Source organism: Engraulis encrasicolus, chromosome 17, assembly GCF_034702125.1.
Source record: "Engraulis encrasicolus isolate BLACKSEA-1 chromosome 17, IST_EnEncr_1.0, whole genome shotgun sequence".
In the NCBI taxonomy this organism is placed as follows: Eukaryota; Metazoa; Chordata; class Actinopteri; order Clupeiformes; family Engraulidae; genus Engraulis; species Engraulis encrasicolus.
In genome coordinates this window covers 9666042-9678471 of record NC_085873.1, presented here as the reverse complement: position 1 = coordinate 9678471, position 12430 = coordinate 9666042, and positions in this window count along the sequence as shown.

Here is a 12430-nt window from a genome sequence, read left to right as displayed (position 1 = left end):
AACAAGTTCTACTTATTGCAGGAGAGAACAAAAATACAAAGTTAGAAGAAACAAATATTTATGTCAATATGTTCATACAGGTGTATGCATGGAACCAAAATATAAGCAAATATAACCGTATGGGCATACACATTAGTCCATACATTTTCATTGTATCAGTAATGTACATACATACAGTATAATGACACTATAATAATAATAATAACTTGGTTTTATATAGCGCCTTTCAAGGAACCAAAGGTCGCTTTACATTTGGGGGGGGGGGGGGGGTGGGGGTGGAGTGTGAAGGGGCAGGGGAAGGGCCAGTGAAGTTAAAGTCCATATGCCTCTGTGAATAGATGTGATTTCAGGTGGTTCTTGAACGTAGCCAGTGTGGGGGCCTGGCGTATGTTGGTAGGTAGACTGTTCCAGAGTGTGGGGGCAGCAACACAAAAAGCTCTGTCACCAACAGTACGGAGTCTTGCTCGGGGGATGATGAGATTGTCCTTTTCAGAAGACCGCAGAGACCTGGACTGGGAGTGGGGTTGGAGGAGTTCAGAGAGGTACTGAGGAGCAAGAGAGTGAAGTGATTTGTATGTCAACAGGAGAATTTTGTACTTAATGCGGGACTTCACTGGGAGCCAGTGAAGCTGTCTGAGTGTGGGAGTGATGTGTTGCCACCGCTTCGTGCAAGATATAATTCTGGCTGCTGAATTTTGAACATACTGTCAAGTCTAACAGCGCACAAGGGTTTCCACGCTTGAAATGGAAGGACTGAACGAACACAGGATTCCACTCCTTGGCTTTTATTTGATTCTCAGTGGAGACAGTAGCCTACAACAGTAGGTGAAAAACCTTTCAAACAAAAACACAAAATAAAAGTAATTAAATAAGAGCTTCGGTCTAAGTCATTATTTAGACTATGATACACAGTAAAGATAAATGCATGATTTCTCCAACAGGTGAACGGCACATAGGCTAGTTGACAACGGTGAGTATAAAGGTAAGTATTTTCCAACCATTTTAAATACATTTCAACCACTGTAAAAGGTAAGTATTTTTGACCAGCAAGTTAGGCATCCCAGGCCATTAATTATCAGTCAAGTCGAGATGCTACCAACCAAGCACTCGACTGAATCAAAACTGTTTACATTTAACCAAGGCCATTTGTTTTTTTTTTACATAGGTTTACTGCACGTTGTCCTGCACATCAATAACAAAGGAAGCAAACTAAAGTAACGTAACATAATATAACGCCTGTGTAACATGAAACCTGAAACCCGTTTCCCACAGCGTCTGCCGACAGCAGTGATTACATAAACCCCACAGGTAACGACAGACAGAAGCTGCGAGCGCAGCGATGCATTTGTAGATAAACCAGTGTCCATGAAGCTTACCGGTAGCCTCTTAAGTCCTCATTGCCCCTTGTGCTGTGAAGATATTTTTGTGAACTTTGCGCACTCTAACTGCAACCACTGCCTTGCTGCTTCTTTTGCCGACTGGCCAAACGCCAACTCGGCATGTCTTTTGTTCAGAAACCCCGCTCATTACGGGCAATCAACACCTTGATGGGGTTCACCTGTTCACGCACCACGCACCTCAGCGCAGCGAGGAATGGAGCAGACAGCTGTCAATCAAGCGAGCCGTGCCAAGGCACCGCTCGACGCAACACCTCCCACTCGATCTTGCTGTGATGCAGCACTGGAAGATCGCCCTCATCAGGCGAGCTGGTTTCTGGTGACTGTTCTCTTCTTGGAGGATAACAATGAGGCATGGTACAGTGTAGTGTGGTGTGGTGCAGTGTGGTGCGGTGTGGTACCCAGCGGGTCCCAAGACTTTGTTCACCTTGGCATCTTCACTTGGCTGGGCGAGGACGGTGGAGACCCCGGCTGGACATGGAGCACATTCATGGCCTTCTTTGAAGGCCTACTTTTCATTCATCAGGACACCCATGGCTCAGTGTCTGTTCACGATGAGCCTGGCAGTTGTGCCTGGGAAGATGACACCCTCGCGCAGCCACGCATATGCTGAGGAATGCAGTTTATTTTTCTTTGTCCATCGCCGACAGCCGAATGGCAGTACTACCTCCCACTTTTCTTCGTCCCCTCTTCTGGCATGCAGAAACTCCTTCGCCGCTCTCCAAGTCCATGCCTTTGTCCAGACCAGACGTCTTAGACGGCTGGGGCGCTTTTCGTCCAGCTGCTGGACTGCTGCTACTGGACCATTTCTGCAAATTGACTGGACACTGTCCCGGACTGCAACAAGGTGCTGTGCAGTTAGTTGATTCCCGGCGAGTGCAGCAGAGAATGCCTTCCTCTGCATCTTGGCGACACAGTCTCTCGCTTGTGCAGTGTCTTCCACTGACCTCATCGGCCGCTCACCCTCAGGAGGCTGAGGAAGCTGCGGACCGGACTGCCATTGTTTACTGCCATCGGAGAAGGTGATCGCACATGGTCGCTCGGCTGGGCCCGGCGGTGAGTGTGTCCTGGGGAGTCTGACTTGACTCGGCTTGCTTCTGGTGAGTGGATGAGTTTGCTCTTGCACTTGGTTTCGCCACATTGGGATTGACTTGGTTGTCTCACCTCTCGACCTGCTCCTCCCACTTTGATCCACGTGGGCCCTGGGCTTCACGGAGAATACTCCTTGCAGGGTGGATGTGAGGCTTTTCTGATGGTCGAGGCTATTGTGAGAAGTCGGTCCGTCTTGGGCAATTTTCCACGTGGGTTTCTTCACCAGCTGCCTCTCAGTTGCTCCCTTATTGGGAAGAGACACTGGGCTTTCTTGTGGTGGATACTTGGCATGGCATGGCTGTCTTGGACTTGGCATGGCTTTCTTGGACTTGGAGCTGGGGTGTTTGGAAGCTTGGCAGGAGACTGGAACTTTGGAGATGAATGTTGTGTGTTTGACAGCTGCAGTTTTCATGGATCTTGCAAGGTGGGTCTTGGAGGTGTGGGCTGATAGGGTGACCTGTTCGAAGAGGCCTGGATGTGTGCCTCCGATGGTCTTGCCCAGTGGACCGTCCCACAACACCAGGTCACCAACAGAACGGATCTTCTGGGGTACCAGCTGCCCCTCTTTGTGGCTGAGGAGGAGTTCGATCTCCTTTGGTCTTGCCAGGTCTTGTAGGGCGATTTCTGGGAAGATCTTCTGCAATTTTTCTGCCAGGACATGTTGGTGGACTTCTGCGATTTCAGTAAGTCCATAGCAGATCAACTGATGTGCTGTGGTTGTCCCTCTTGGAGTGCTGACGCGGATCTTGATCAGGTAGCGCTTTGTAGCAACCGACACCCTCATGCCTCCAACGCCATGGACAACCAGCGTGACATCCTCACTTCTCAGGTTCAGCCTTCTTGCAGCTTTGTGCGTTATGTAGTTCGTGTCCGAAGCCAGATCGATGAGGGTCCCGATGCTCTGTCCATCATTGGCGGTGACATTCAGGAGCATGAGGAGGACTGGATACTCTGTGAGACCATGTTCTTCTAGAAGGCCTCTCTCAGCAGCACTGGAGTTGAATGTCCTGGATGCAATGTTGCAGAAGGCCTTTCGACACTCCTTCGCCTGCTCTGGTGTGAGCTTGGAGAGGAACTGCTGCTGGGGTTCAGTGAGTAGCTTGGCTGTAGCCTTTACTGGACTGGTGGTGGGTCTTCTTTGGGACGGAGATCTGGCAACTGGACAGAGGAGGTAGTGATGTTCATCGTCGCACTCTGGATTACTGCACATGTAAGAAGTTTTCCAGCAGCTTTCACCGGTGTGGATCTCGAGGCATTTCTTGCAGGCACCTATTTTCTGTGCTGCATCCTCTCTCTCCGTTGGCTTTAGGCTGGTTTTGAACTTCCTGCAGAAGTAAAGTTTTCTTCTGTGATTGGGGTCGCCGCAGACGACGCAACCTGCCGAGTCACTGGTGAACGTTGCCGCAGGACAGATGCTCGCTTTTGTTCTGCCTTGCTTCTGGAACTGCGTCTTGTCCTTGGCAGATTGAACACCGTCTTTCAGCTGGTCGAGCTGCTCGTAGATGGCTTCCTGGGACTTTAGGTAAGCCAGCAGCTTGTCGAATCGGTTGCGGTTGTCTACGGCATTGCTCTCTGCTGCAGCATGGGTGAGCCAGTCTTTTTTAAGTGTCTCTGGAAGCTTGCCCTCAAGGGATTTGGTCACGATGGGGTTCTTTATGGCCTCTGCGCTGTCCAGGTCGTTTAGGTCACAGAGGGCCTTCTCCACTTTCTGGATGAGTTCAATGACCTTTCTTGGCTGGCCAGCTTCAACCACAGGGGTTCCTTGTAGATCTTCGACGATCTGCAGAGCGATGTTGGCTTGGTTTCCAAACCGGTTGTCAAGGACTCTGAAGATCTCGTCTGCAGTGCTGTAGGTGGACAGATTGAGGTTTCCAGCCACCTTCTCGTCGATGCTGTCGAGTAACTGGAATTTCTTCACCTCTTTTGATCCCGTCGGTTCCCCTTGCCTCTGCAGCGCTTCCCACTCCTTCTTCCACCTGTAGTAGCTCCGCTTGTTGAAGTGTTGTTTTAGTTCCTCCATAGACATCTCTGGGTAGGTTCTCACAACATGGTTTGCGAGGCGGGAGAAAAGTCTTTTGGCTGTGGTGCGTTCAGTCTTCAGCTCGTCCAATGACTTTGCCATTTTTTTTCAATGATTTTGTATCACTTTGTGATCTTTTTTGTGGTCACTTTGTGAATCTTTTTTGTGGTCACTTTGTGAATCTTTTTTTTGGTCACTTTGTGAATCTTTTTTTTGTCACTTTGTGAATCTTTTTTTTTGTCACTTTGTGAATCTTTTTTTTTTGTCACTTTGTGAATCTTTTTTTTTTGTCACTTTGTGAATCTTTTTTTTTGTCACTTTGTGAATCTTTTTTTTGTCACTTTGTGAATCTTTTTTTTGTCACTTTGTGAATCTTTTTTTTGTCACTTGTGATATTTTTTTTTTCAGGTGACTTCAGGCGTTCTTCTCCAGGCCCCCGGGTGAAGTGGCTTCTCCCTCTTTGGGTTGTGGCGTGAATGGAGTTTTCTTTTGCCAGTCACGGCAGCAGCAGGCGGTTGTGGTCAGCAAGCGATGCGCAGGTTTGCGATGATCAACTGGCAGAGGGCTCGCTGGTAGCAGGGCCGCGTTATCCTATGGTGCAACCGGTGCTGCAGCACCGGGCCCCGCCACTAGAGGGGGCCCCGGACGTCGTGAGATTGGAAAATATGAAACGATATTTTAGACAATCAATTGTACTTTTGACGCATTTCGCCATCCGTAGGCAAGCAGAGGCGCATATGCATATCTTGTCGCCAGGCTAGACAGGCAGCTTGAGCCCCCCAAAACTGTAGCTGGGGAACAGTAGTGGCGATTTGCTACAAGTGTTCTTTCTTTTTAATTCTCGCTTGGACCCCCTACTGAGCCTAGAATCGCCTCTGCATGCACGCAGGAATCGGAGGTCGGAACTTATCATTTCAGTCAGATGCTTCTGGTTGTGCCACCAGTGAAAACGGTGGTCAATAATTTTATAGTTTGATGATGGGCTACTGTCTAAAAAAGATTTTCAGAAGTCAGCACTTGCTTCAGATTGTACGGATAAACTTCAGCCCGGCATGGATTAACGCATTGAAGAGAAGGTTGGCAACGTTATCCATTTTTGGTCAGTGTTATAATCGCTTTTTCTAATTGTTGCATAGCGATCATGGACTTGTGCAATCATGTAGGCTTAAGCTAAGCAAACAGAGCACAGCACACCAACCTAACTTTATCTTATTCTATTGTTAAAACATGGGGAAATAAATCACGCACCCAACTGCATTCGCGAAACAAAAGTCTTGCATGGCGCGGCGAGGACCACTTCTGAGGTGTTTTTTAAAAAGTGTTCACAATAATGCTACTACGTACGTAGCAAGTGCACCAACCAGCACTCAAAGTTCTGACAGTCTGACGACAACAACAGGGCAAGCCAATCTAGCAAACACTAAAATGATATAGGCTAGTCGCATTTCCCTAAAGCACTGTAATAGGTCTAATGTCGATGCTCTATCAGCGTATATCTTTGCGTTCGGCTTTGTGTTCAGTTAAAACATGCCTGGGTACCACTCGCGGATTGTTCAGTTAGCAAGTGGCTCTTATCTGGGAGGGAAAAAAACTTGCGTGATACATCCACATCCACATCTAAACATTTGGCCTACGAGTTTGCACCGTAATCTACTGTAATGATTGCACACTATTGCATTGTAATGCACCATCTAGATGAAAACCGCTGACTTCTTAATTGGTAGCCTATATGGTACATTTTGAGGGGATTTCGTGACAGCTTCACTTTGCTGTGGTTCGCTGCTAAGGGGATTCCCCTTCCTCGCGTCAAGCGAGTGAGTAGGCTACTTTCCTTTGACAGACAGCCAGTCTTTCCAAGGCTATTGGAAGTTACATTAATTAACACGTGTTTCCCACGACGGTTTCGATTCGACAAATTGGTCGGCAGCAACGTAGCAAAAATAAGAGACTTTTGGTTGTGCTTCTGTTTGGTAGTTCTAGCTGAGCCGACGTTTACTCTGCTAAACGGTAGTGCACAGAATCTCCTCCCTGTCAGCTGGCTAGGCTTCCAATGACTTGCGTTGCGACTAGTGAACTCAGCAGGGGGTTCCGCGCACCCTTTTTTGTGTTGGAGTAGAACGTGTAGCCTGGGTTGTTTCATGCGTTTTGAATAGGCTATGGCTCATTATAATGTGGTGTAGGGGCCCCGGATTGCGTCTGCACCGGGCCCCGGCGAGGGTTAACGCGGCCCTGGCTGGTAGCGGCGATTCTCTGGCAGTCGTCGTTGGTGTCCACTGTAGCGGTGTTCCACTGTAGCGGCGGTTTTTCACTGTCAAGTCTAAGGGGTCTTAGGGGTCTGACACACCAAGGCGGTAACGCGGCGCGGAACGGCCACGGTTTTTACCGGCGTCAGTGAAAATACATTGAAACCTATCTGTCCTTACACACCAACCGGCGGTAGTCGGGCGTCAGCGGCGCGGGAGCCGGCTCCGCGCCGCGCTGCATTTGGAAAATAGAACTCGAGCGTATTTTTCACGCCGGCGACCGGCGGTGTCTCATTCAAATGAATGGCAAAGTAGCATGCTAGCTTTGGCTGTGGGGAGGGTTTTGAATAGGACTGGCCGCGCACGCCGACGCTGTCAGTGTGCAAGGCAGAGAAAAGCACGCCGGCCAAAACTAAGCAGAAAGACCGCGTCCGTCCTGCGACCGTTCCGTTCCGCCTTGGTATGTTTTGGCCCTTACACACCAAGGCGGTAAAGCGTCGCGGAACGGCCGCGTTTTTTACCGGCGTCGGTGAAAATACATTGAAACCTATCTGTCCTTACACACCAACCGGCGGTAGTCGGGCGTCAGCGGCGCGGGAGCCGGCTCCGCGCCGCGCTGCATTTGGAAAATAGAACTCGAGCGTATTTTTCACGCCGGCGACCGGCGGTGTCTCATTCAAATGAATGGCAAAGTAGCATGCTAGCTTTAGCTGTGGGGAGGGTTTTGAACAGGACTGGCCGCGCACGTCGACGCTGTCAGTGTGCAAGGCAGAGAAAAGCACGCCGGCCAAAACTAAGCAGAAAGACCGCGTCCGTCCTGCGACCGTTCCGTTCCGCCTTGGTATGTTTTGGCCCTAACAGCGCACAAGGGTTTCCACGCTTGAAATGGAAGGACTGAACGAACACAGGATTCCACTCCTTGGCTTTTATTTGATTCTCAGTGGAGACAGTAGCCTACAACAGTAGGTGAAAAACCTTTCAAACAAAAACACAAAATAAAAGTAATTAAATAAGAGCTTCGGTCTAAGTCATTATTTAGACTATGATACACAGTAAAGATAAATGCATGATTTCTCCAACAGGTGAACGGCACATAGGCTAGTTGACAACGGTGAGTAGGCCTAGGCCTATAAAGGTAAGTATTTTCCAACCATTTTAAATACATTTCAACCACTGTAAAAGGTAAGTATTTTTGACCAGCAAGTTAGGCATTCCAGGCCATTAATTATCAGTCAAGTCGAGATGCTACCAACCAAGCACTCGACTGAATCAAAACTGTTTACATTTAACCAAGGCCATTTGTTTTTTTTTACATAGGTTTACTGCACGTTGTCCTGCACATCAATAACAAATGAAGCAAATTAAAGTAACGCAACATAAAGTATAACGCACGTGTAACATGAAACCTGAAACCCGTTTCCCACAGCGTCTGCCGACAGCAGTGATTACATAAACCCCACAGGTAACGACAGACAGAAGCTGCGAGCGCAGCGATGCATTTGTAAATAAACCAGTGTCCATGAAGCTTACCGGTAGCCTCTTAAGTCCTCATTGCCCCTTGTGCTGTGAAGATATTTTTGTGAACTTTGCGCACTCTAACTGCAACCACTGCCTTGCTGCTTCTTTTGCCGACTGGCCAAACGCCAACTCGGCATGTCTTTTGTTCAGAAACCCCGCTCATTACGGGCAATCAACACCTTGATGGGGTTCACCTGTTCACGCACCACGCACCTCAGCGCAGCGAGGAATGGAGCAGACAGCTGTCAATCAAGCGAGCCGTGCCAAGGCACCGCTCGACGCAACAATCATACTGTAGTCATTTCAAGGCTTTCTTGGGTAGGCCATACAGTACCCCATTGCAGTAGTCCAGGCGGGAAGTGATGAAAGCATGGATAAGTGTTTCGGTCACTATGGAGAGTATAGAGAAAAAGTATAAATCATTATTCATACTCTGCAGAAACATCTACATTGGTCACACAATTGAATGCAGCCTAGTGCAAAAGGGATACTTTAAAAGAAGGAAAAGATGATATGGACCTTAAAGAACAGACTAGGCTGTTCTGATCAGAAGGGGACTTGAGAGAGAATCCTCTAGTGCCTTGTAATGTTGCCACTTACAGCGCAATACTGTATGAGGCTTTGGGTGGGAGGTTTACTTGCATTCTAATCTACGTCAAACCTATCTACTGTAGGTGCCAGTCTAACAGTTGCCAACTAGCATTCTGTTCTTGTAGATGTGCACACCCTAACCTTCTAACGGTAATACATACTTAATAATCTCACAAAGGGCAACAAAGTATGCTGGTATACCTGCAACAGCCTCTAACCAGAATTCATGGGCAGTCATGGGTAAGCGGTTAGGGTGTCAGACTATCAATCAATCTTGGTTTATTAGGACCATGTGCAATTAAAACATAAATGTTTTCATTTCATGCATCACACCAGATTTAGCCTTGGGCTAGTTTTCATCAGTAGTCCTTGAGATTAAAAATTAAATAGTATACAATAGAATAATAAAGTAAAGCAGCAGTCAAAAATAAAATGAAAATACAGATAAAAACAATAAACAAATCACTCATGTCCCCTGTACCCCCCCACCCTCACCCGCACAACCACCCGCACCCACCCAAACAAAATATAAAAATATTTTTAAAAATAAAAATAAAAACATTTCCCATAAGACATTGGTATCATTTTGTGTCAATGGTTACAGGTTTGGGTCTCTTTAAGAGCATATTTAAGTTGCAATTTAAAGTTCTTGAAAGAGCCACAGCTCTTCAGGTTACCTGGAAGAGTATTCCATTTTAATGTGGCCTTGTAGGAAAAAGAGGACTGCCCGAATGCTGTGCGGTAGGATGGTATACTACAATCATTAACTGATGCAATTCTAGAGGATCTTATGGATCTAGCAGGGTGATGACATATAAACTGCAAAAGACAAGGTGGGGCAAGACCATGTAAAATCTTGTATACTAAACAGAGGCTTGAAAACTTTCTAAAATTTTCAAAACTTAATAAATTATGTTTCGCCAAAATATTGCAGTGGTGGTAATGAAGTGTTTTTTTGTCAAGAATTTTTAAAGCTTGTTTAAATTGTGATACTAATGGACTTATGGTAGATTCATTGGCCTGCCCCCAACAGGTGATGCAATATGAGATATGAGAAAAGATGAGACCATGCATGAAGGTTTTGGCTACATCCATGCGGAGTGAGGATCTGATGTCTAAAATTTGCCATGTTATATTTAATTGTTTTAGTCATATTTTTAATATGTTTTTTAAAGTTGAGATTTGAGTCAAGTGTAACACGAGATATTTAAATTCAGTGACTATATCAATAGATTCATTTTTAATTTTAATGTTTGCTGTTGGAGTCTGCCCCTTGTTTTTTTTAGAAGAACATGCCTTTTGTCTTACTGATGTTTAGAGTGAGACAAGACTGCTCAAGCCATTGGGCCACACCAGGGGCGGTTTTAGCTTTTGATCTTTAGGGGGTCCTGGCCCCTGGTGCTGACAGTGGTACCTGACAGAGGTACCTGACAGAGCAAGCGTTCCATTTCTATTTCAGATTTGAGATTTTGTTTTCAAAAGGCTTTCAATTTTAAATAACAGTTCACTCAATGAAGGACTACCCATAAGTCATAACATTACATTTTCCCCCACGAAATCTAACTTACATTACCTACATAGGTAATCCTTGTGATTGGTAGCCTACTGTGTGTCATATATGCACCCTAATGGTTGTCATAGTTCTTATGGAATTGAGAGGAAAGAAAAAGAGAGAGGGAAATATTATAATAAAGTAGGCCTATAGGAAGTATTATACAGAGTAGGCCGACATACAAAGCCAGATGAAAATTAAGCTATTTTTTGTCAAAACTTGATAGCCTTTTGTTAGGACAGCTCTCCAGGTACAGTAATTTGAACAGGAAGCTTGTTCCATCATTTGGCAGCATAATGGCTAAATGCAACAAGTAGAGAAGACACTGAAGAACTGACTCCTAATTGGATGGTATCACTGCATATCTGCAATATATTTATTAAGGACTAGGCCATTGAGTGACTTAAAAATAGTCAGAAGAGTTTTCTCTCTCATGTGCGCTCCTTGCACTACAAATCACAGTTCCAATCGGTAGCTCAACAGATAAATATTCATCGTGACTTTTTCAAATCTGACATCTCCTTCTCAAGCAAACATAAAAATAACAATTAAAACATCCCCTGCCCGAAGTCATGCCGATGATGCGTGCTCCCTGTCACACATGTAAATGGACAGTAGAAACTGCGCGGGCACCAATGTCACTCCTCATTCCGAGCCAGTATGTTCCAATAACAATAACAATAAACTTCACACAGTTCCCAATCATTAATATCAGTAGGCTACGTGAGAAGTTGGAGAGCCCGCATTCTCACATCACAATTAGGCCTATAGCATCACCAAAATATGGATAAACCTTCCCTGCACATGGGCGAACCTCGACTGTCAATGTAATGGTGACTCGCCGTAATATAATTTTCAGCCGAGATTTGCATGCTGTTCGCTATTCCAAGGCTGAAGCATGTTTCATTCCCTCGAGTCATAACTTCTAAACGCTGCCAGGCAGATATATAATTTTGACTGTCCTGATGGTAGCGTAGGCTATTAGTAGTAACAACCCCTATTTAGCACTATGTCCTCATCATTTGTACTCTGATTTTTTTTTCTGATACAATTGCAAAGAAATGGCATTGTTTCCCCAGTAGGCCTAGGTTGATTACGCATTGTATTCCATCTGTATTTGACTCCCCTTTCCGTTATCTTGCTACCTCAAGCTTTTGTGATTCTGACTGACTCACCTTGCATGAAGTAGTCAACAGAGAGCCCCATAGTGAAAGTGAAAGTAGGCTATTGTGCATCGCAAGGCACCACCTGACAAAATCTTAGCCACCGCTACCTATGTTAAGCATGTTTCACGGATATCCACAAACTAATAATGGACTATTTTGATGGTCTTTCATTGCAACACTTTTTTTTAACCAACATTTGCCAGCTAACAAAATTATGTCAGTTATGATGACAATCAATGCTATCATAGTCTGCACATAGCGCTACAGTAGCCTACACCACTTTATTGTGTGTAGTGCGCATCATACCTTCTCATCACAAGAATATGCGCGGATTTGGGTTCTGCCTCCGCTGCATGATAAATCCAGAAACTACTTTCGCAAAAATCATAACTGAACACAACTCTGGCGGCAAACAGTTGCATGAAGATGCAAACCAATCAGAAGAGGTGTAGCAGACTCGTCACAAGACCTTTCTTGAAGTTCATACACAGGGTTGCCAGACGGGGCAGTCGCAGCAGAATATTGCGCAGGGGCAAAGCGACTGTGCAATTGCATTAATTTCCAATACAATTCACAACTAATATTTTAAAGGGCTCCTGAGCTAGTTGGGCCGACCCAAGTCACGGTGGGGCCGTGGCCCCACTAAAAATAGCCTAAACTCGCCCCTGGGCCACACCTTCCATAGCGTTTGTTAATTTCTCCGCTGCCATCACAGCGTTTTTACCATGCACATACAGGACCGTATCATCTGCATAACTGTACATCCACTCCATTACAGTGTTGTGGCAGGTCATTGATGTACAAGCTAAATAGAAGAGGTCCCAGCACAGATCCTTGTGGCACACCCATTG